At 37.9% G+C, this 22,715-nt stretch overlaps 1 protein-coding gene across 1 annotated transcript in view; it reads right to left on the bottom strand.

The window, feature by feature from the left end:
• Positions 1–22,234, bottom strand: part of LOC100929206 (cytochrome P450 4F22) — a 52,203-nt gene extending 29,969 nt beyond the window's left edge. Inside the window, exon 1 of the mRNA XM_031947939.1 lies at positions 22,043–22,234. The gene's annotated coding sequence lies outside the window, so the exon portion shown is untranslated. The remainder of the gene's footprint in view (positions 1–22,042) is intronic.
• Between the last annotated feature and the right edge of the window lie 481 nt (positions 22,235–22,715).

Raw genomic sequence — 22,715 nt, 5'->3', positions numbered from 1 at the left:
AAGTGCACTAAAACTTGAACCTTCCCTCTCTTGACTATCTCCAATTTATCTGTATGTCTCTTCTTTGTGTGTTATTGTTTGCATGCTATTTCCCCCATTGGACTGTGAGACTATCTTTGTCTTTATTCATATCCCTAGTGCCTGGCACATAGTAGGTGCTTAATAGAGTTTTATCAACTGCCTAAATCCAAGTCTCTCCTAAGACAGAGAAACAGAGACAGACAGATATCAGTATCATCTTTCCACATAGACTGAACAGGGATTTTAGATATCCCTCTCAGAAGTGACCAGAGGGCTGATTTTGTGGGGAAAGCCCTGACACAAGGATCCCTATATCTTTCACTAACCAACTGTATGATCTTAAACAAAATCCCTTCCCCTCTTAGGATCTGAATTTGAGCCCCTATAAAATGAAATTTAATTAGATGATTTCTCTAGTTCCTTCTAGCTCTAAAGTTTGATGATTCTTCCTACTTAAGAAGCAACAGAAAATAGACTAGCCTTAAACACATTAGAAAAAGCACGACCCCACCAGACCTTAGTTTCTCGGTCTTTAAAATGAGATATGAGTGGAATAGATGGTCTCTGAGTTCTCTCCCTCCTCAAAATTTCCATGAGCTAAAAATACTCAGTCATTAGAGAACCTAAGTTCAAATCCCACTTCTGACATTATATGTGTAACATTGGGCAAAACCCCTACTTCTCTGAAATAATCTGTCCTCTCTTGTGAAATGAAAAGGCCAACTCTAAATCTCCAGTGCAATCATGTCATCCTCCCTCTCCTTTCAAATGGCTCTTGGGGATTAAAGTTTTGGAAAACAAAATTGGTTGAGGCAATTCTACTTTATCAAACAGTTAATCCTTTGTCAACAGTAACTCACACCCACTGGCTACACTGGATTAGATTTAGAGTTTTAATTCAATGCAATTGTATGCCAGGACAGACAAACCTGGCATTAAATTAGCAGATTGAACAGGACTATATATGTGGGGGGGGGGGGGGGGGGGGAGTGTATATATATATACATATATATATATATATATTTACATAGATGTACTGTGTAAACATACAAACCTGGGATTAAATTAACAGATTGAACAGGACTACATATGTGTGTGTATTTACATAGATGTATTGTGTAAACATGTGTATATGTACATTTGCATATATATATTACTGCCCTTTGCAAACTATATAAGGAGCAACACTGGCCTTTAGCTAGACAATCATATATTGTCCTTTGAATACTGAATATGGAGCCACCTCCAAAAGACAATCAATTTTTCTAGGAGTAGAAATAGCATAGAAGTCATATGCTCTCAGGAGTCATCTTCCTATCCCCATTTTGTGACCAATAGCATCATTGACCAACCAGTACTCAGAGCACACTTTGGAGTGACCCACTTGCATTGTACTGTAGTGGATGGAGTATTGAAACTTGGAGTTAGGAAAACCTGAGTTCAAACTTTAACCTCTGACTCTTACTAGATAAGTAACTCAAGAGTAAATCACTTAATCATTTTGAGGTCCAAGTTCCTCATCTGGAAAATAGGGAAATAATACTAGGAATACATCCCTTGCAGGAATTCTGTGCGGACCAGCTGTATATAAGATATTCTTCAAACTTGAATATTTTTTATCTTGTAGAAGTCAATTAACATTTTTTCTTAAACCCAGGAAATGGGAAGAGAACTGATCTCAATGCTTTTACATTAGAGCCCCATAGATACACTTGGTGTAATGGTAAGGGTACTAACTGTATGATCAGAACTCAAAGTTCAAATTCTCATTTATTAGACATATGACTTTGGAAAGTCATTTTTGACCTCTTTCAACCTCAGTTTCCTCACCTGCACAATGTAAAAGTTGGACTAGATTGGTTCCTAATTTTATGTACTATAAACACCACTTGAAGGGATCATTTCATTCCTTGTTTTGCATCTGACAGTGTCTGGCACATGGTAGGTACTTTTTACATGCTTATTAATTGACTGAAACTATTCCCTGATCCCCACAGAAGCATGGAATCATACATCTAGAGATGGGAAGGGTTTCAGTGTCCTCATTATTATATTGTACTGCCTTGTTATGCTTCACATTTTGTTTAATTGATCTTGGGCAAGTCACCTAACCTCTAATTGCTTCTATAAGACTTCATTTTATTAACACTTCCCAGCAGTGTGACCCTGGGCAAATCACTTAACCCCAATTTTCTCAGGAAAAAAAAAAAAGACTATAGTTTCAAGGAAGTTTCCACATCCTTAGTTCCTGACATTGATGAATAGAATGAACCAGGACCAGATGAAAAAATTTAAAATTCAGTTCAGTGCTGTAGGTCAGTAGTTCTCAAAGTATGGTTCAGAGAATTCTGGGGGTTTCCTAAAATCCTTTCCAAGGTCTATAAATTCAAAATTAGTTTTTCATTTCTAATATGATAAATATCTATAAATATAACCCACATAAACAAAAACTCTTAGGACAAATACTCAATAATTTTATAATGAGATATTGAGAATAAATTTGAGAACCAGTGCTCTAGATCTACCAAGATCTCCCACCCATCTAGGAGTTCTTAATCTAGAGTCTGTGAATCTGGTTCTTTCCTTTTTTTATTTTGATAACTATAAGAATTAGTACCCTGTGCTTTTTGAAATTATCTCAACAAAAATCTCACACATAGGTAGGGATTAGTAGTTTACAAAGAACTTTTTTCACAATACCCCTGTGAGGTGCCTACCTCAACTGCAAATAATATTATATCCATTCTGCCCATTATAAAAGTAAGATTATATGAAATATTCAAAAGCTGATAACTTAGAGTTAAGACTCTAGACTTCCAAGACTAGGACTCTTTCTCTACACTCACATAGCATTCTCAAAAGCTTCAAGTCTTCATGTCTTACACAAAACTCTACCTGACTCACACTCTAATTTATTAGGTCTGGTCAGCAATAATTTGACCTCTGCATTACTAGAAGTTTTCTCCAGGGTCCTGATTTATTCATCCTGAAAGAAGATGCTTTGATCTCTTGAATAAATTGAAGTTAATCAATCCAATTCTTCTCACCCCTCCCTGAGGATACTGTGTTCAAAGAACGACATGTTGTAGTAAAGAATACCTGCATTCTTCGTCTTGTTTCTGTAAAGAACCCTAAGACCTAAGTGAAATAATGAGAACCAAGAGAACATTGTACACAGCAACAAGATTATGTAGTGATCAACTGTGATGAACTTGACACTTCTCAACAATGCAGTGATTCAAGATAATTTCAATGGACTTGGGATGGAAAGTACTTTCTGCATCCAGAGAGAGAATTATGGAAACTGAATATGAATCAAAGCATAGTATTTTCACTTTTTTTACTGTTGTTGTTTGTTTGTTTTTCTTGTGTTTTTTCCCCTTTTGATCTGACTTCTCTTATTATCATGACAAATATGGAAATTTGTTTAGAATAATTGCATATGCTTAATCTATACTGCATTGCTTACTATCTTGGGCAAAAGAAGAGAGGAGAGAGAAAAATTTGGAACATAAGATTTTGCAAAAGTGAATACTGAAAACCATCTTTGCATGTATTTGGAAAAATAAAATACTATTTTTAAAAAGAACCCCAGCACCATTGGCTTTTATATTATGGGGTTCAACAGTGATTCATTAATAAAGCAGGCTCTGGGAGTTTTTCCATCAAGCCACTGCTCTGGGACCTGCCCTTCCCAGTTTCAGCTGCTGGAGACTCCACAGCCATGCAAAATGTGAGTCTTTAATTTCATTGTTAAGCAGGATACCATGAAGTTTTCACTTCAAGAAGAAGGGAGACAATCCCTATATTTATGCACACCTGCATTTTTGATTTCCTTCACAAGCTAATTGTACAAGATTTCAGAGTCTGATTCTTTTTGTACAGCAAAATAACGTTTTGGTCATGTATACTTATTGTGTATCTAAGTTATATTTTAATATATTTAACATCTACTGGTCATCCTGCCATCTAGGGGAGGGGGTGGGGGGGTAAGAGGTGAAAAATTGGAACAAGAGGTTTGGCAATTGTTAATGCTGTAAAGTTACCCATGTATATATCCTGTAAATAAAAGGCTATTAAATAAATAAATAAATAAATAAATAAATAAAAGAAGGGAGAGAATACCACTGTAGAGTGACAGAAACTATTTCCAGATTACTCATGCATGAGATTCAAGTTGGACAAATTAATGAATTAAAGAGTTAATGAGACAATATTTCAGGACCCAACTTAATGGTGTCAATAAAACAATGAATCAGAGTTTTGTGATCAGTTCTGGGAACCACATTTTCAGTAGGTTGAGCTAGTAAACATTCAAAGGGGAGCAGCCAGAATAAGGATAGCATGTTCCATCAAAACTGGTCAAAGGTTCCGTGAAGATACTGGGCCTGAAGAAGAAAATATTTTGGGGGGAAACTGATCACTTTCTCTACATCATTGCAAAGAATATTATATAAGCAACTCCTAAGTATAGGGCTCCTGGGCAAACATAGATAAATATCTGAAGGGCTGTTAAGATCATTAAACTTGGCCCCAGATGGGAGTGTATGTTGCTAAGAAGGCCAATTTCAACCCAATTTGTAATGAAGAATGAAATTTCCTATGAATTTGAGCTACCCAGAAGTCAAACAGACTGGCTTCTCTAAGGTGGTAAGTCCCCTGAACCTGGAAGTCTTCAAATAATATCAGCCTCAGAGGTTATCTAGTCTGACCCAAATATCCTCTCTACATTCTTATCCAGCAAATGCTTAACCAGACATCACTTTAAGATTTTTAGTGGGGAGCCCATTTCCTAAAGAAACAACTCCTTAGTCATGTAGATGGCTCCACTTATCAAGGTTATTTTTGTTTTTGTATTAAAAATTAATCTCTTTGGAATAGTCATCTCTTGTTTCTAATATAGCCTTGAGGCCAAAATGAACTTATCCAATTCTTCTTCCAGGTAAATAAAATTATCATCTTCCCCATTGCCTTCAGTCACTTCTTCTATAGGTCTTTCAAATAACCTACCTTGTACGTTTTGTAGATACTTATATAAGTACTTATATATGTGTATGCTTTCCCCCTAAAAATGTAAGGCCCTTAAAGACAGAGATTGTTTCAATTTTATCTTTGCAAAGACTAAACGATTTGTCGGTTGGGTTGCAGAGGAGACATTTCAGGTGGAGATGTGGATTTGACTCAGAGGACCATGCATCTAGAACTGGAAAGGACTTCAAAGGCCATTTAGAAGCCAAATTTCTCATTTTACAATCGAAGAAATTAAGTCTCAAGGATAACAAGTTGCTGGACCAAGATCCAAAAGAGACCAGGAATAGTTGTGGGCTTTGAACTCAGGTTCTTTGACTTCAGAACCAATGTACTTTTCCCTTCTTAAATACCACACTAACAAACTGACTTCTGAGGCTCCCTTCTAGCTCTGAGAATCAATGATTCTTTCTTTCTACTTCTTTCATATTCTTTTCGATTACAACATTTATCATTTCTCCTTCCAAGTTCTCAGTTTGTCTTCCACTGAGGGGCCTAGAAAAGGCCATTGATCAAAGAATCAAATATGAGAGGGTGGACTTCAAGGTATCATCACGACAAAGAAGTCAGTACCCTCTCCTACAGGCCAAGGTCAGAACCTAAACTCAACAACTGAGCATTCATTGATCTGTGTCCTGGTAATTAATCCTCGTGATAGACAGCCCTAAATGAAGAAAAAAAGGTAACTTAGTGAACAAGCATGGGAAAACCTTTCAAATAACGGTTAAGACCTGAAAGCCAGAGGTGATAGTATAGCAAAAGAGATTTGTTTTCATTAAGCCAGAGGAGTCCATAAGAGAGGAATTTTCTCACTTATGCCACTCACTATGCACTCTGGGTACAGTCTTAAACAGGTGCCATTTAACATTCACACCTAACTGCAAGCATGCTTTTGTGCACACAAACAAAAATAATACATTCTTATAATGGAAATGGGCATTTATTAAGCAATTACTATGTCCTAGGAAATGTGCCAAGTGTTTTTCTCATTTGAGTTTCACAATAACCAGGAGCTAAGTGCTATTAGTAACCTTATTTTACTTTTGAGGAAATAGATGATTAAAAGCTAATTGACTTTGTCTAGGACCACATATATCTGTTAAGTATCTAAGATTGAGTAGTTTGGAACTATGCTCAAAAAGTTATCAAACTGTGCATACCCTTTGATCCAGCAGTGTTACTACTGGGATTATATCCCAAAGAGATTATAAAGAAGGGAAAGGGACCTGTATGTGTACGAATGTTTGTGGCAGCCCTTTTGTAGTGGCTAGAAACTGGAAACTGAATGGATGTCCATCAGTTGAGAATGGCTGAATAAATTGTGGTATATGAAAATTATGGAATATTACTGTTCTGGTAAGAAATGACCAACAGGATGATTTCAGAAAGGCCTGAGAGACTCATAACAACTGATGCTGAGTGAAATGAGCAGGACCAGGAGATCATTATATACTTCAACAACAATACTAGATGATGACCAGTTCTGATGGATCAGGCCATCCTCAGCAACAAGATCAACCAAATCATTTCTAATGGAGCAGTAATGAACTGAACTCAGCTATACCTAGAAAAGAACTCTGGAGATGACTAAAACCATTACATTGAATTCCTCAATCCCTATATTTATGCACACCTGCATTTTTGATTTCCTTCACAAGCTAATTGTACAATAATTCAGAGTCTGATTCTTTTTGTACAGCAAAATAATGTTTTCGTCATGTATACTTATTATGTATCTAAGTTATATTTTAATATATTTAACATCTACTGGTCATCCTGCCATTTAGGGGAGGGGGTGGGGGGGTAAGAGGTGAAAAATTGGAACAAGAGGTTTGGCAATTGTTAATGCTGTAAAGTTACCCATGTGTATATCCTGTAAATAAAAGGCTATTAAATTAAACTAAAAAAAAAAAAAAAAAAAAAAAAAAAAGTATCTAAGATTGAATTTGAACATAGGACTTCCTGACTCCAGACCTAGTACACTATCTTCTGGGTCCCCTTTGCCTCTCTGATCTGAAAGTAACGAACCTAATGCTATTAGCGCATTGTCAGGGATAGAACCTATTACCTCAAGATTGCTGCTACCTTTATAAAAAATGGAACAAGGTCCCACATGTACAAAATCTCTATCATAGCTCTTTCTGTAGTGACAAATTTTAAAATGAAGGGGGATGCTCATCAATTGGGAAACGACTGAACAAGTTATGATGTATGATTATGATGGAATACTATTATGCTATAAGAAATGATGAGCAAACAGATTTCAGAAAACCTGAAAAGACATAAATCAGTGCTGAGTGAAATGAGCAAAACCAGGAGAACAAGTAACAGCAACATTTTGTAATGATCAACTATGACAGACTTCTTTCTACTCAGCAATTACAATGATCTAAGACAATTGCAAAAAACTGGATATGTTATCCATATCCAGAGAGAACTGATGGAGTCTGAATGCAGACTAAAGATACTATTTTCATTTTCTTTATTTTTTCATGTTTTTTTTCTTTTGTGTTTTTTTACAATATGACTAATAGAGAACTGTGTTTTACATGATTATACACACACACACACACACACACACACACATATATATATATATATATATATATATATATATATATATATATATATAAAACCAATTTTTACATGAATGTAAAAATTTGTCTTTACATGTAATTGGAAAAAATAAAATACTACTTAAAAAGAAGATTGCATTACCAGTAAGCAAGTGAAAAGAAGAGAACCTTCCTGCTTTAGGAGAGTAGAAGATTTGTGTGATGGCTCATGCATGAATTTCTCTGTCTCAACTTCTCCATCAAGGAAAGTTACAAAACAGAGAAGAGTATTGATCTACAAGTCAAGAGACCCCAGTTCTAATTATGACTCCACCACTAAATTTCTGTATAATATTAAGTAAATCATTTCTACTCTATGAGTCTTCATTCCCTCTTAGTAGAAAAAAGGGGTTCTTAGACAACTGGATATTTAAGGCTTCTCTCAACTTTAATAGTCTAAGATTCCATATATGCTTCACCCAGACAAGTCAGAATACTACTAGTAAACATGATTGAATACGTCACTGCTTCTCATGGGTGAGTCCTTTCATCTGGTTGCTTCTTCCATAATCCCTGAATTGTCATGGACCCCAAAATATGTCATTTCATGGCCAGTTTTCTAGTAATTAACCTCCTACCTTGACTGAGCGGATCAATTTTCCAGTACTTATGAAGTAATCATTATGTTACAAAGAAATGCACTGGATTACATATTCAGGAGATAAAGTGAAAAACATAAAGCCAATGTCCTAGGACCATCTCCAGGTCTCTACTTCAATTGTGCTCTGTTTTCTGAGCCTTATTACACTTTGTGTCTCCCCAACATAGTCACTAACATTTATGAAATCTTAAACATATCAGTCCACTTGGGTGGACTCAAAAAATCATGAGACCGGGCACGAGTGAAGGTTTTAAACTTGGACTCCCAAGGATTATGTGTATAGATTTCAAAGAGTCCATGAATTTGAATAAGAAAAAAAAATCTTTACATGTAATGGTCTTTGGTGTCCTGTATAACTTCTAGGTTATATTATGTGTTTTATGTTAGAAATTTAAAAATATTATTCTGAGAAAGGATCCGTAAGTTTTCTTTCTCATTTTTCCCCCTTTTGATCTGATTTGTCTTATGCAGCAAGATAATTATATAAATACGAACACATATATTGGATTTAACATATATTGAATTATTTGCCATCTAGAGGAGGGAGTGAGGGGAAGGGAGGGAAATTTGAAGCACAAGGTTTTGCAAGGGTCAATGTTGAAAAGTTATCCATGAATATGTTTTGAAAATAAAAAGCTTTAGTAAAAAAAAAAAAAAGAAGAAGAAGAAGAAGAAGAAAGAAAGAAAGAAAGAAAGAAAGAAAGAAAGAAAGAAAGAAAGAAAGAAAGAAAGAAAGAAAGAAAGAAAGAAAGAAAGAAAGAAAGAAAGAAAGAAAGAAAGAAAAAAGAAAGAAAAAATATTTGCACTGCTTTCACAAGGTTGTTAGGAAGAAAGAACTCTCCCATAACAATTAAACATTGTATTAATGAGAGGGATTAGACCTCTGATGTTTTGGGATAGGGAACTCCCAGATGGAGAAATTCATTTTACCCACATAGGTCCACACCTTAAAATAATCTATAGTCTTAAAGAGATTCTTCTAGCATTGAGAGGTAAAGTATTTACCTAGTATCATCCTATTTTATATATGTAGAAGGCAGGATTTGAACAAGGCTCTAGGATCTGCTCTCTATGCACTAGTCCCCACTGCCTCAAATGGGGTATTATGATAAAAAAAGAAAAAAAAGAAAAATCGTTCCACCCAAATAGTATTTATTCCCATGGTCAGCAGAGTTATTTCAGCTGGAGATTGCTGAGCCAAGATGCTACATGGAAAACATTTCTTTCTGGTCTTTGAAATCCTAGCCGACAGCCTAAAACAGAAACATCTGGCACATTTTAACAGCTAATGGTCAAAATAAAAAAGAAAAAGTAATGGTTTCCCATTTCTTCACAAGTTAAATTCAAATTATTTAATCTGGTATTCCAAGTCCTTCACAATGTGACACAACCAACTATTCTTTTACCCTTCTCTTATATTACTATACACACACTGTTGTTGAGTCATTTGTTATCTCTGTGACTCCATTTGGGGTTTTCTTGGCAAAGATATTGGAGTAGTTTGCCATTTCCTTCTCCAACTCATTATACAGATGAGTAAAATGAAGCAAGCACAGTTCAGTGACGTGCCTAGGGTCACATAGCTAGTAAGTATCTGAAACCAGATTTGAGCTCAAGAAAGTGAGTCTTCTGACTCTAGGGCCACAACTCTATCCATTGGGTCAAAGGATATGAACAGACAATTCTCAGATGAAGAAATTGAAACTATTTCTAGTCATATGAAAAGATGCTCCAAGTCATTATTAATCAGAGAAATGCAAATTAAGACAACTCTAAGATACCACTACACACCGTCAGATTGGTAAGATGACAGGAAAAATAATGATGATTGTGGGGGATGCGGAAAACTGGGACATTGATTCATTGTTGGTGGAGTTGTGAATAATCCAACCATTTTGGAGAGTAGTTTGGAACTATGCTCAAAAAGTTATCAAACTGTGCATACCTTTGATCCAGCAGTGTTACTACTGGGATTATATCCCAAAGAGATTATAAAGAAGGGAAAGGGACCTGTATGTACTAATGTTTGTGGCAGCCCTTTTGTAGTGGCTAGAAACTGAAACTGAATGGATGTCCATGGTTGGAGAATGGCTGAATAAATTGTGTATATGAATAAGGAATATTACTGTTCTGTAAGAAATGACCAACAGGATGATTTCAGAAAGGCCCTGGAGAGACTTAACGAACTGATGCTGAGGAAATGGCAGGACCAGAGATCTTATATACTTCAACAATACTAGATGATGACCAGTTCTGATGGATCAGGCCATCCTCAGCAACAAGATCAACCAAATCATTTCTAATGGAGCAGTAATGAATGAACTAGCTATACCCAGAAAAGAACTCTGGGAGATGACTAAAACCATTACATTGAATTCCCAATCCCTATATTTTATACACACCTGCATTTTTGATTTCCTTTCAAGCTAATTGTACAATAATTAGAGTCTGATTCTTTTGTACAGCAAAAATGTTTTGGTCATGTATACTATTGTGTATCTAAGTTATATTTTAATATATTTAACATCTACTGGTCATCCTGCCATTTAGGGAGGGGTGGGGAGGGTAAGAGGTGAAAAATTGGAACAAGAGGTTTGGCAATTGTTAATGCTGTAAAGTTACCCATGTATATATCCTGTAAATAAAAGGCTATTAAATAAAAAATAAATAAATAAAAAAAAAAACAATCAGAATCACAAGCTAAAAATGGCCTTTAAAAAAAAAAAACAACAACAACAACAACTCTATCCATTGTCAAGCTGACCCAAATGTACACCGGAGCTAGTCAAATTTTGCATCTTAAACACAACTTTCTCTAGACTCCATACTCTTTGTTATAGTATTATCTACGCTTACAATGCTCTCCCCCTTCTTTTGTATTCCTACTTCATTCCTAAAATCCAATTCAAATACCTCCTCCAAGAAGCCTTCCCTTATCTGCTCTTCCCCTAAATACAATCAATAAAGATCTTCCAGCTCAGGTCACATAGAGCTTCATGTAATCCTCTCCAGTGTACAAATCATGCAATATTTCTAATGAAAGTTAACTATATTTCTATCATCCTCCCTTCCTAAGCTGTGAACTCTCTAATGATAAGGACTATGTATTTCTCCCAATGAGATTATAGACAGAAGGCTCTTAATTAACTGGCTTTTAATTTGATTGATGAATAAATGTAAGAAGGGGCACGTTTAGGGTAGATAAAGACATGTCAAAATTGGGAAACACATTCAGACAAAAAGTTATTCTAGAAAGTGAAGCTTTGGAGAAAAATGTATAGGAGCCATGGACAAGGAACCAGTTCATTACCCCAGAGTTCTAGGCTATAGGACAGAGTTGTCAGCTCTACTCAATTTAGAGACCTAACTCTTGGCCAAGCAGCTGAGGTTTCCATGATTTCTTCCTTAGATACTCTGAAAGGCAGAATGGTGCAAGAGAGAGAGGAGGGAGATAGCTTTCCACTCTGACATTACTATCTGGGTGGTCTACTGCAGCTAAATCTCCTAGTTGCAAGTCCAATGCTCTTTTCCTTATACTAATCTGAATCTTCTACCTCATTAATTCATGAGTGTCCCCAGTCCAGACAACAGATGAGAGTACTCCATGGAGATGTGATAAGATATCATTTTATTAAATATCCATCTTCTTGGAAATAGAGCAACAAAAAAAAGAATAAATCTTTGGTTTCAAAAAAAAAAAAAAAATAGAGCAACGAACGAGAAATTCTCTTTGCAGAATCAGAAAATAGACAAGCAGAAAGAGACTAGAGAGTTTCTTCCCTTTAATTCCACTGCCATCCCTCATGAATTTACAACACCTAAGGGTTCAATCTAGTAGCCACACTTCTGAAGCTTTGGCCCTGGATTAATACCTTTTTGGTGCCGTGGGCCACCTGCCCAAGGTCCAGAATAGACTCGAGTTTTCCATAAGGACATCAGGACATCCTAGATCAGTAGTCTTATGGCTATTTATGGTACAGGGGTCAAATACAGCACAAGTGTATTTCCACTGAGGGATGGTTCCCAAGGCCAAACCTTCTCTTCCAAACAGCTGTTGTTGCTGCTGAGACATTTCAGTCACTGATTCTTTGTCACCCCATTTGGGATTTTCTTATCAAAGATATTGGAGTGGTTTGCCATCCCTTTCTTCAGCTTATTTTATAGAAAAGGAATCAAGGCAAACAGGGGTAAGTATCGTGCTCAAGGTCCCACAGCAAGTAAGTATTTGAAACCAGATTTGAATTTAGAAAGCTGAATCTTTCTGACTCCACGCCTGATATTCTTAGATAGTGCTAGCCAACTGCTCCTCCCCCACCAGAGCCATAGCAAATTATTTCTGTATTTTGATGCAAGCATTCCCAAAGGTACCCTCAGATCAGTTTTTAACACAATTTCAGATGAGCATGTGGGGATACCTGTTCAATATCACAAGACCCTCATGACTGAACCAGCTATGCCCAGAAAAAGAACTCTGGGAGATGACTAAAAACCATTACATTGAATTCCCAATCCCTATATTTATGCCCACCTGCATTTTTCATTTCCTTCACAAGCTAATTGTACAATATTTCAGAGTCTGATTCTTTTTGTACAGCAAAATAACGTTTTGGTCATGTATACTTATTGTGCATCTAATTTATATTTTAATATATTTAATATCTACTGATCATCCTGCCATCTAGGGGAGGGGGTGGGGGGGTAAGAGGTAAAAAATTGGAACAAGAGGTTTGGCAATTGTTAATGCTGTAAAGTTACCCATGCATATATCCTGTAAATAAAAGGCTATTAAATTAAAAAAAAAAAAAAAAAAAAAAAAACCAAGACCCTCATGAGAAAAGAGACTTGAGACACTGCTTTTGGGAGGTGGAAGAAATAGACAAAAGACCCCAGAATACTACTCAGGTAAACACTTTAGAGGCTGCTGCCAATCAAACTGTTCCTGAAGGAGGAAAAAGATGGGACCCAGCTGGAGAGTTCATTTGGAATATGGTTAATATCCACCAATCTGGTAGCTTCCTGTTTTAATTATTCTGTAATTAATTATTCCTGTTTTAATTAGTTATTCATTATTCTACCTGTTCAAAACAAAACAAAAAACCATTACAAGTGCTGTCAGCACCCTTTAAAGTTTTATACCTCCCTCTGAGCAAACCCTGATTGTTCCATCCCTAGTTAGAAAGAATTCTGTTTCCCAGACCTAGAGCCATCTGGCCTTATCTTACAGCGGTTTGTGGACATCCCCCTGTCTCTCCTGTGAAAAACTCTCTGAAGACTGGGATTGTGCAATTTCCACTCTGCATTCCCATAATTTAGTGTTAAGGGACAGGTCAATTCTCCGAGAGCTTCCACAGCTGTAGATCATAGCATCTGAAGGAGTTGTAGGGCAGCCTTTGCTGACACAGGTGTTGCAGACTGGAATGAGATAAATTGGAGGCAGAGGGAAGAGGAGGGAGGTCAGACAACACAATGGCCTCTCAGCCAGAGAGGTCAGAAAGCAGCAACTTCCTCTCAGTGTCCTTGTACCATCCCCTCACAAGAGGAGATCCATTCTGCAGGTCAGGATTGGATCTCCAGCAGCTACTGTCAGGTGGCTCCCGTGTATTCCAACAGCTCTCCCATGAATCACAACAGTTTAGCACAGAGTTTGTCACTGGAAACCTCCTGATATACTGCACTCTGCACATAGTAGACACTTTAATGAACATTTATTCAATTTGGTGTGTTTAAGCAACTATATTAATCAATGGGAAGACTGGGATGAAATATGTCACAGTTCCTGCACTCAAGAAGCTAAGTCTATTGGGGGGATATGTCAAGCCCGGCAAGGTTGAGAATTTTTTAAAGGGGATTTTTGTATATACACAGATTGAACTAGATAACTGTCTGAAGATACTTCTAACAGGTCACTACTGTAATTCTGAGAATTAGTCCTTCTAGGAAACTCATAAGGAAACAAATTCACTAAGTCCAGTCAAAAGCAAACGGCCCACTCATCTCCCACTAATAGACCAAGCAAATAAAAAGATTAAAGCCTTCTGCTTGCTTCCTGCAAACACATTCCTGGCAGGTGCCTCCCCATGTGATCAACTAGACAGCAGTTCCCTTTGTTGTCAGTGGTGTAGCTTAGCGGGTTATGTCCAGGCAAACTTCTGGAAGAACAAGTTGGATTTGGTTTACCTTAGCCTCTGGTAGAAAAATCACTCACTACTTCCAAGGCCCCACAAAAATGTCACAAAGCCCTCCGTCCAAGAAGCAGAGGTGAACCAAAAATGAGCACCTCTTGTTAGAAATCTGGACAGTTATAGAGCTTCCAGGGATAGGGCCACCCACTCACCCCTAAATTCCCATGAGCCTCTACGTAGCGGGGTACAGAAAATAATTGGAGCTGGCCTTCATTCCCATTCTTCTTCCAACCCCAGTAAATCATCAAATCAATCTTCCCTACTAAGGGAATGTAGAAACTTGGCTTCCATTTCTGCAATTGGGCTGTGTGAACTTTCAATTCAATTATTATTAAGTGCCTCCTAGGTGTCAAGTGGATAGACTCTAGTGTTTAACACACAGTAGGCATTTTATTTATGCTTATTCCTTTCTTCTTCCTTCCTCCCCACTTATGCATGACAGCAGATAATATTTTACAAAATGCTTTCCTCACAACAATATAAGGAAGTTCTTTACATCCTGCCCACATGAATTATGTTCATTTTACAGGAGAAAAAACAAGTTTCCGAGATGGAAAATGATTTGCCCCCATATCACACAGTAGTAAGTAGCAAAGTTAAGATAAAGACCCGAACCCAGAGTTTTTTATGAGATCATACTGCTTCCCTCCCCTCACATCACCCAGAAGTATTCTTCGGGAACTTAAAATCACACAGTTACATAAACCCTCTCTTTTCAACAACTTGTCCTCCTCCCTCCAAGAGAGTATCTAAGTAATCATGTACACTGGTATGGTGGGAAAGAAGACCAAAATGCTTTCATCTCATCTCATGAGAGCCACTCTAAACCAGGACTTCTTTTTCCACTTTTTGCCCAAAAAATTTTTATATAATCCTGGGCATATAGATATGAAAGATAGATACAAATAAAACATTTATTGATAATAAATCATAATTTTGCAACCCTCACATTCAGTTACAAAACTCCATATGAGGTCACAAACCACAGTTTAAGGAACTGGATTCTAAATCAAGGCTTCTTAATCGTTTTAGTTTTAGGAATCCTTTGGGCAGTCTTTTAAAGCCTATGGGAGCCTTCCCAAAGTGCTGCTTTTATATGCATAAAGTAAAATATCGAGGTTTACAAAGGAAACCAAATATATTGAAATTAAGCTGTCATTTTTTACTCCATCAGTTTCACAGACTTCATTCTATTTCTTCACTAGCCACCTTCCCTCTTTATCATATCAGCCTTTTCAGTTCCCTTTTGTTTTGTCTCCTTCTATTAGAATTATTAAACTCTTATCATTTAGCAATTTAGGTAGTGAGCAGGCTAGAAATACGAGAAATACAAGAGCCAGGTTCACCAGGTATTGTAGCTAGACAGCCAGAATCTAAGGTGAGAATTTCAGTTCCTTGGAATATATCAAGTACTCCAGAGCCTTGCTCTTTTCACTCCATTAAGCTAGGTACCTGGCAAGATTAACTGGTTACAAAAGGGCCAAGCCATCCCTACCACACTTCCAAACCAAGATCTTCACTGTAGAAAAAGTTGCCAAATTGAAAGCCATTTGGCCTAGCTCGGGAATGGGACCAGAACAACCAGGTCCTGAGGGAAAACTAGGTGGGGCCATGTGGCCCCTAGCCAACAGCACCCCCTTCTTCCCCAGGCCTGTGCCAGAGTCAGATGCTATCAGCCCATTCTGCATGCTGGGACATGATAAAACTACCCAGCCTTCGTAGGGATGCAGGGCAACACCCAGGCAGATTCATCTGGTCTGGCAGGTCAGCTCCCCTAGCTTGTAGGAACACCAGTTATACAAGGTGTTTGGGGCCATGCAGACAGGTAAAGGAATAGGAATTTTGAGCATCCCTGTGTTCCCTGACACAGAGCCACATATGTCTTATTTAGTAGGAGTTAGTGAGGGGGTTGCAAAGAACAAAAACAAACAAACAAAAAAAAAAAAAAACCAAAAAACTGTGGATTTGTAGTTAAAGGACCTGGATTTGAATGATAATTTTTTCACTTGAGTCTCCTTGGGCAAGCTACACATAACCCACACACACACACACAACTTTGTGTGTTTTTTCACACTTTGGGTCTTGGTTTTTTCATCTTTAAAATAGGGATGTGGGGAGCTAGATGACTTCTGAAATTCCTTTCTGCTCCAAACCTAAGATACTATGACCTTTGCTGAATTTAAGGCCCCAGCCTCACTGTAAATCCTCTCTGCTCCAATCTGCTCTGGTTCTCCCCCAGACATATTGAATATTCTCATGACAAGGCCATTCAGTCCAATACAAAAACAAAAAATACTTAAGTACCTACTATGTACAAGGCATCAGGAATACAAGATGAAAAGCCATTTCTGGTTGTCCTCAAGCTTATGTTTTCACAGTGCCTTTGCCCCTAACTTTAAAAATACTTTCACTTATATCTCCACAATCTGAATTTTCTCCATCCTTCAAGGCCCAACATATCATCTAGTTACTCTAGGAAATCCCAATAATGCCCCAATTGATATGTGTTCTGTCTAACTAAAATGTAAATGCCATAAAGGTAAGCACTGTGTCTTACCTAAACTTTGTATCTTGCCCAGAACCCAGCACAGTGCTTTTTGCCTATGGCCATTTAATAAAGAGTTGTTAATCATATGGAACAGAAGTTCCATTTCACATATAATTCTTTTTGTTGTTATTGTTCTTTTACTGAAATGTTGGTGATTAATAATACTCAATAACAATATTTAATACATAGTTGCTAATTATATGGAACAGAAATTCCATTTCATATACAATTCTTTTTGTTGTTATTGTCCTTTTTTGCATACGGAAATGTTGGTGATTAATACTAGTCAGAAGTAATAACTGAAATTTATATGGTACTTTCAACATTTGCAAAATACTTTACAAATATTAACTCATTTGTTCCTCATGGAAACTCCAGGAAGTAGACAGTATTATTAAGTTCATTGGGCTCATATATAGACGGATAAAGGTTAAGTGACTTGCCAGGGTCACCACAACTGATAGGTGTTTGAGGCTGGATTTGAACTCAACTCTCTCTGACTACAAATCTAGCATTCTATGATTGAATAAATAATTGCCAATCCAAGCCCACCACGATCTCTTTTCTCCCTGAATCCTTTCAGCAATCACTGTTTGCCTTGCTGCTTAAATTTTGGAAAACAAGAATAGTAATAATTCACTTTTGCTTTGGTTTACAAACTGCTTTGCATTCCTTACTTTATATGAGTACTATCAGTCAGTCCCATTTTACAGATGAGGAATATGAGAGTTAAAAAGGGAAGTACTTCAGTTAGGATAATTCTAACTTTAAGTAGAAGAGTTGAATATTAAGAGTGAGTATTTAAAATGGGTGTTTAGATTTCAAGTATGACTTTCTTTCTCCTACATATACTTGTTAAGTGCCCTCTCTCATCTTCCAACAAAACTGTAAATAGCAAGGCAGAATCTATGTCCCAAGGTTTAGTATGGCCCATGAGAGGTAGTCAATCACAGAATCAACATGCAATGGAAAAGAGCCTCTAATGACATCCATCCAACCTCCAGACTCAATAAACATTAGGTACCTGTTGTGGGAAAGGAACATGCTAGGGATAAAAAGATTAAAAATGAAACACTCCTTGCCTTCAAATTGCTTGCATTCTCTAGAGCAGCAACAGCACAAATAAGCAAGTACAAAGTATATGCAAATTTTATACAATGCAATTTTTTGGAGAGGGAATTTTGGGGAAACAAGAAAGGCTGCAAATGAGTCTGGGAAGGGATTTGGAATTCTAAAATGAGACAAAGTGGAGAAAGGCGTGCATTCCATACATGAGGGACTGTTAAGGGGCAGGTCAATTCTCTGAGAGCCTCCACAGCTGTGGATCATAGCATCTGAAGGAGTTGCAGGGCAGCCTTTGCTGACACAGGTGTTGCAGATTGGGAATGAGATAAATTGGAGGTAGAGGGAAGAGGAGAGAGGTCAGACAATGCAACGGCCTCTCAACAAGAGAGATCAGAGAGCAGCAACTGCCTCTCAGTCTCTTTGTATCATCCTCTCCACAAGGAGATCCATTCTGCAGGTCTGGGTTGGATCTCCAGCAGCCACTGTCAGGTGGCTCCCGTGTATTCCAACAAGGGACAGCCTATAGAAGGACATGGAGATGGGAAATGGAATGACAAATGGGCCCAATTGGCTGGAAAACAAAGAATATGAGGAGTAATTATGTAAAATAAACCTGGAAAGATTATGTAGGGCCTTAAATATCAAATAAAGGAGTCTGTAATTGATGCTAAAAGCAATAGGAGACACTGAAGATTCTTTGGGAGAGAAAAATCATAGTCATATCTGAGTTTTTGGAATATTCAAGGAAATTCAGTACTATGTGGAGAAGAATAGAGAGTCTGGAAGTCAAGAGAAATTATCATCTCCCCTGGAAGAATGGTCCATTTGAAGGATTAGTCTTTTAAGATTATATACAAGTACCTTTTATTCCAGGAAATCTTCCATGGCTAGATTCCATGGGGATCTGATCTTGTGAACACAATCTTCAATTATCACGTCCCTGGACGATTAGTATATGGTGCCTTAAGTAAGTAGACATTTTTTGGTCATTGTGTCTAGTCTCCCCAACCAGCTTCACTTTTAAGATTATGGAAAACAAAAGGTAACATGCACATTACAACATGGAATAGGACCCTTGAGAAATAGAATAAGAGGTAGAAAGTTCCTTGGAATAGAGGGTGTCAAAACTAGAAGACAGCTTAGAACACAAAATGCATCTGCACAAGGTTGAGCGTATAAGAAACTCTTTGTACACATTGAGTTAGACAAATGAATAGATTCTCCTCTATATATTCTGCCCTGGAAACAAATTAGATTACCTTCTCTCTCTAAAATTGTCCTGCCCAGACCAGGAGATCATTATATACTTCAACAACAATACTAGATGATGACCAGTTCTGATGGATCAGGCCATCCTCAGCAACGAGATCAACCAAATCATTTCTAATGGAGCAGTAATGAACTGAACTAGCTATACCCAGAGAAAGAACTCTGGGAGATGACTAAAAACCATTACATTGAATTCCCAATCCCTATATTTATGCACACATGCATTTTTGATTTCCTTCACAAGCTAATTGTACAATAATTCAGAGTCTGATTCTTTTTGTACAGCAAAATAATGTTTTGGTCATGTATACTTATTGTGTATCTAAGTTATATTTTAATATATTTAACATCTACTGGTCATCCTGCCATTTAGGGGAGGGGGTGGGGGGGTAAGAGGTGAAAAATTGGAACAAGAGGTTTGGCAATTGTTAATGCTGTAAAGTTACCCATGTATATATCCTGTAAATAAAAGGCTATTAAATAAAAAAATAAATAAATTAAATAAAATTGTCCTGCCCTCTCATTCCTCTATGCTTTTAAGTCATTTAACAGACATTTATTCCGTCATTCCAGTCGTCCTTTACCCTGTTCCCTAAGCCTGGAATCTCCTCTACTTCTTTCTCTCTTTTTCTGCTAAATTTCTACTCTTCATTTAAAGCCCAGTTTAAATGTTACCTTCTCTAGGAAGCCTCCATTCATCTACAGAGGTTGATAAGGTTTTTTCCCTAAGACTTCATCTTATTTTGTGGCACAGTGAAAAGAGCACTGGCCCTGGAGTCAGAGAATCTGAGTTCAAAATCCTGCTTCAGATACTATCTATATGACCCTGTGGAAGTCATTAAACCTCTCTGGACCTTACCTACCTCATCTATATTCAATGAGGAATTAGGCTAGATGAACTCTAGGATCTTATCCTAATCTAAATTTACTATACTACTAGATTGTAAGCCACTTGAGGATAGGAACCAAGTTCATGTCATATCTAAACCTTGTATCTTCCCAGTACCTTACACACAGCAGATACTTAGAAAATGGTTGTATTATAACAGAAAGACAGGTAATATGCCTTGAGAATAAGCTAAGGCACCAGCCAGAACCAAATCTTATTCTCCCAAATAGTATGGATAGAGGAAGGAGGGTGGTGATTGGTATTACCACCAGCCCTGACACAATTCTCCCCCATCCAAAGCTGGATGAAATCCCATGGCCCAGAGGAATAGGTTCTGCTGTCTAGAATCCCCAAAGAACCTCTGTATGTTTAAAAAAAAAAAAGTACATTGGCAACCCACAGTGGAAACTCTTCCAATTGTTTCCCCTTTAACCCATGGACTTTTTTCCAAGAGATAACAAAACGAGGTGGCTACAAACAAGTGGAGGATTATCTCAGAACTTCTAGGGGGCTGTCCACTCTGACCAGTGCTAGGCTGCAGAATTTACCAAGGAGCGGTGTCATATAATAAAAAAAAATGCAAACTTTGAAATCAGGAGACATAGAAACATAGATATAAGGGACCTTAGAGGCAATCAAGTCTAATACTTTTATAGTAGAAGAAACTGAGGCACAGAGAAATTAATTGATTTGGCCAGTATCACACAGTTAAAAGTCAGAATTTGAACCCAGGGCTTCTTGACTCCCAAGTCCAGCATCTAAATAACACAACACTCTGCCTCTCAGTCTAGTTCAAGTCAGGCATATACTCTGACACATACAGCCCTGAGCCTCACTTTCCTTCTATATAAAACAGAGAATCTCATATTGCCCATCTCACAAAGTTTTTCTGAGGGAAGTACTTCTAAACCTTAATGTACTATAGAAGGGCACAATTATTATTATCCAGGAAATGAACAGACCCTAGTTATCAAGCTTCTCTGAAGGCCACCATGGTGAATGGGACACCATGTTGTACTCTGACCTATCTGGATTAACTGCTGGCTATTAAAACCAGGTTTTAATAATTAATGTCTGGGCTAAACCCCAAGAGACTTGGAAAAATCTCACTCTCTGAAACCAATCAACTGATCAGGCCAAGCCCTAGCTACATGAATGTCACAGAGAGTCACCTCTTCTCCACAGAACAGGGGACTAAATGCTCCTCAATGAGGGTAACCTTTGCTTATCCCTCTCCCCCATTCCTATCCACTTACACATTCGACTCTCAGGTCTTATCCCTGGAGCAGCCACCAGATAACTACTTCTAACACAAGACACCTGCAGCTTGCCTCGGTCTGGGCCACCTACATTGCCAAGGGGGCCTGCAGGAGAGATATAGCTGATTCTGGGAGGGACATTTGAGCCCTGTGAGATCTCTCTGATTACAAGTGATACCTGGGTTCACTGAGATCTCTCAGATTACATGTCATAGCAAGACAGAGTTCTCTCTTTCCTTATTTCTCCTCTTTTTATCCTCTCACCCTCTCTTCCTCCCACCATCCCTTTTCCTCTCATCACCAAAGGATTTTACAGAAGCAGCCTTCTGAGGGATAATCTCTAGTGGACTGGAGATGAGACATTAAGTCAAGAAGAGAAAGCAAGCTAAGGGATAGAGGCGTGTGTGTATCTGTGTGTGTTTGTAAGCTGGAAGACGGGAAAACTATTTGAAAGGAAGCCTTGGACCTGTCTCTCCACACATACAGCCACTTTCTTTCTCAGACTTAGCCTCCATCTCTACCCTCCAGCCATGCTGACTAGTTTCTGACAGTTCCCCCTACTCACCCCTCTTTCTTCAGCAACACACCAAACTCCTGCTTGCAACCCCTTCTGCCACGGGAGAACAGACACACTGGGTTTTAAAGATGTCAGAAGGTGTTCTAGGAAGCTGTCTGCTCCACCCAGCAGTCACTTAGGCACTGAACATGGGGACTGCAAACCCCAGGCTATAACCCCTTCTACTCCCCATGCTGTGTCACCAACCTACGCAGCCACCCCCAAGTCTGCTCACCAAGGACACACCTTCCCCTGAAGGACACACCTACATCCCTACTCACTGATCAACTCCCAACCCAGCTTCCTTGGCCAGCATTAAAAATGGGCATCATCTCTACTTGATCCTGCTCCCCACAAAGAAAAAACTTTTTCTGGGTCACAGTCTTCCACTTCAAAATGAACTCCTTTCTGACATCAGGAGACATCTATTGAAAGAGTAGAAAGTTTTGGAAGACTTGGGATCAAATTCTAGTGCAAATATTTATTGAAAAATGGGGGTAGTAAAAATGTCTATGCTATTTATTTCTAAGGGTAGTGAAGAAAGTGCTTTGTAAACTGTAAGGTAATATAAAATGGGACCTCTTGTTACTATTACTATATCTGTGCTTCTCCCAACCCAGAACTGATCCCTCCCCATGAGGCATCATGCCCCACCCCTCATCACCTGAGCCCCAGACCTGAG

Source organism: Sarcophilus harrisii, chromosome 1, assembly GCF_902635505.1.
Source record: "Sarcophilus harrisii chromosome 1, mSarHar1.11, whole genome shotgun sequence".
NCBI classification, from domain to species: domain Eukaryota; kingdom Metazoa; phylum Chordata; class Mammalia; order Dasyuromorphia; family Dasyuridae; genus Sarcophilus; species Sarcophilus harrisii.
This window is presented reverse-complemented; position numbering and strand designations above follow the sequence as displayed.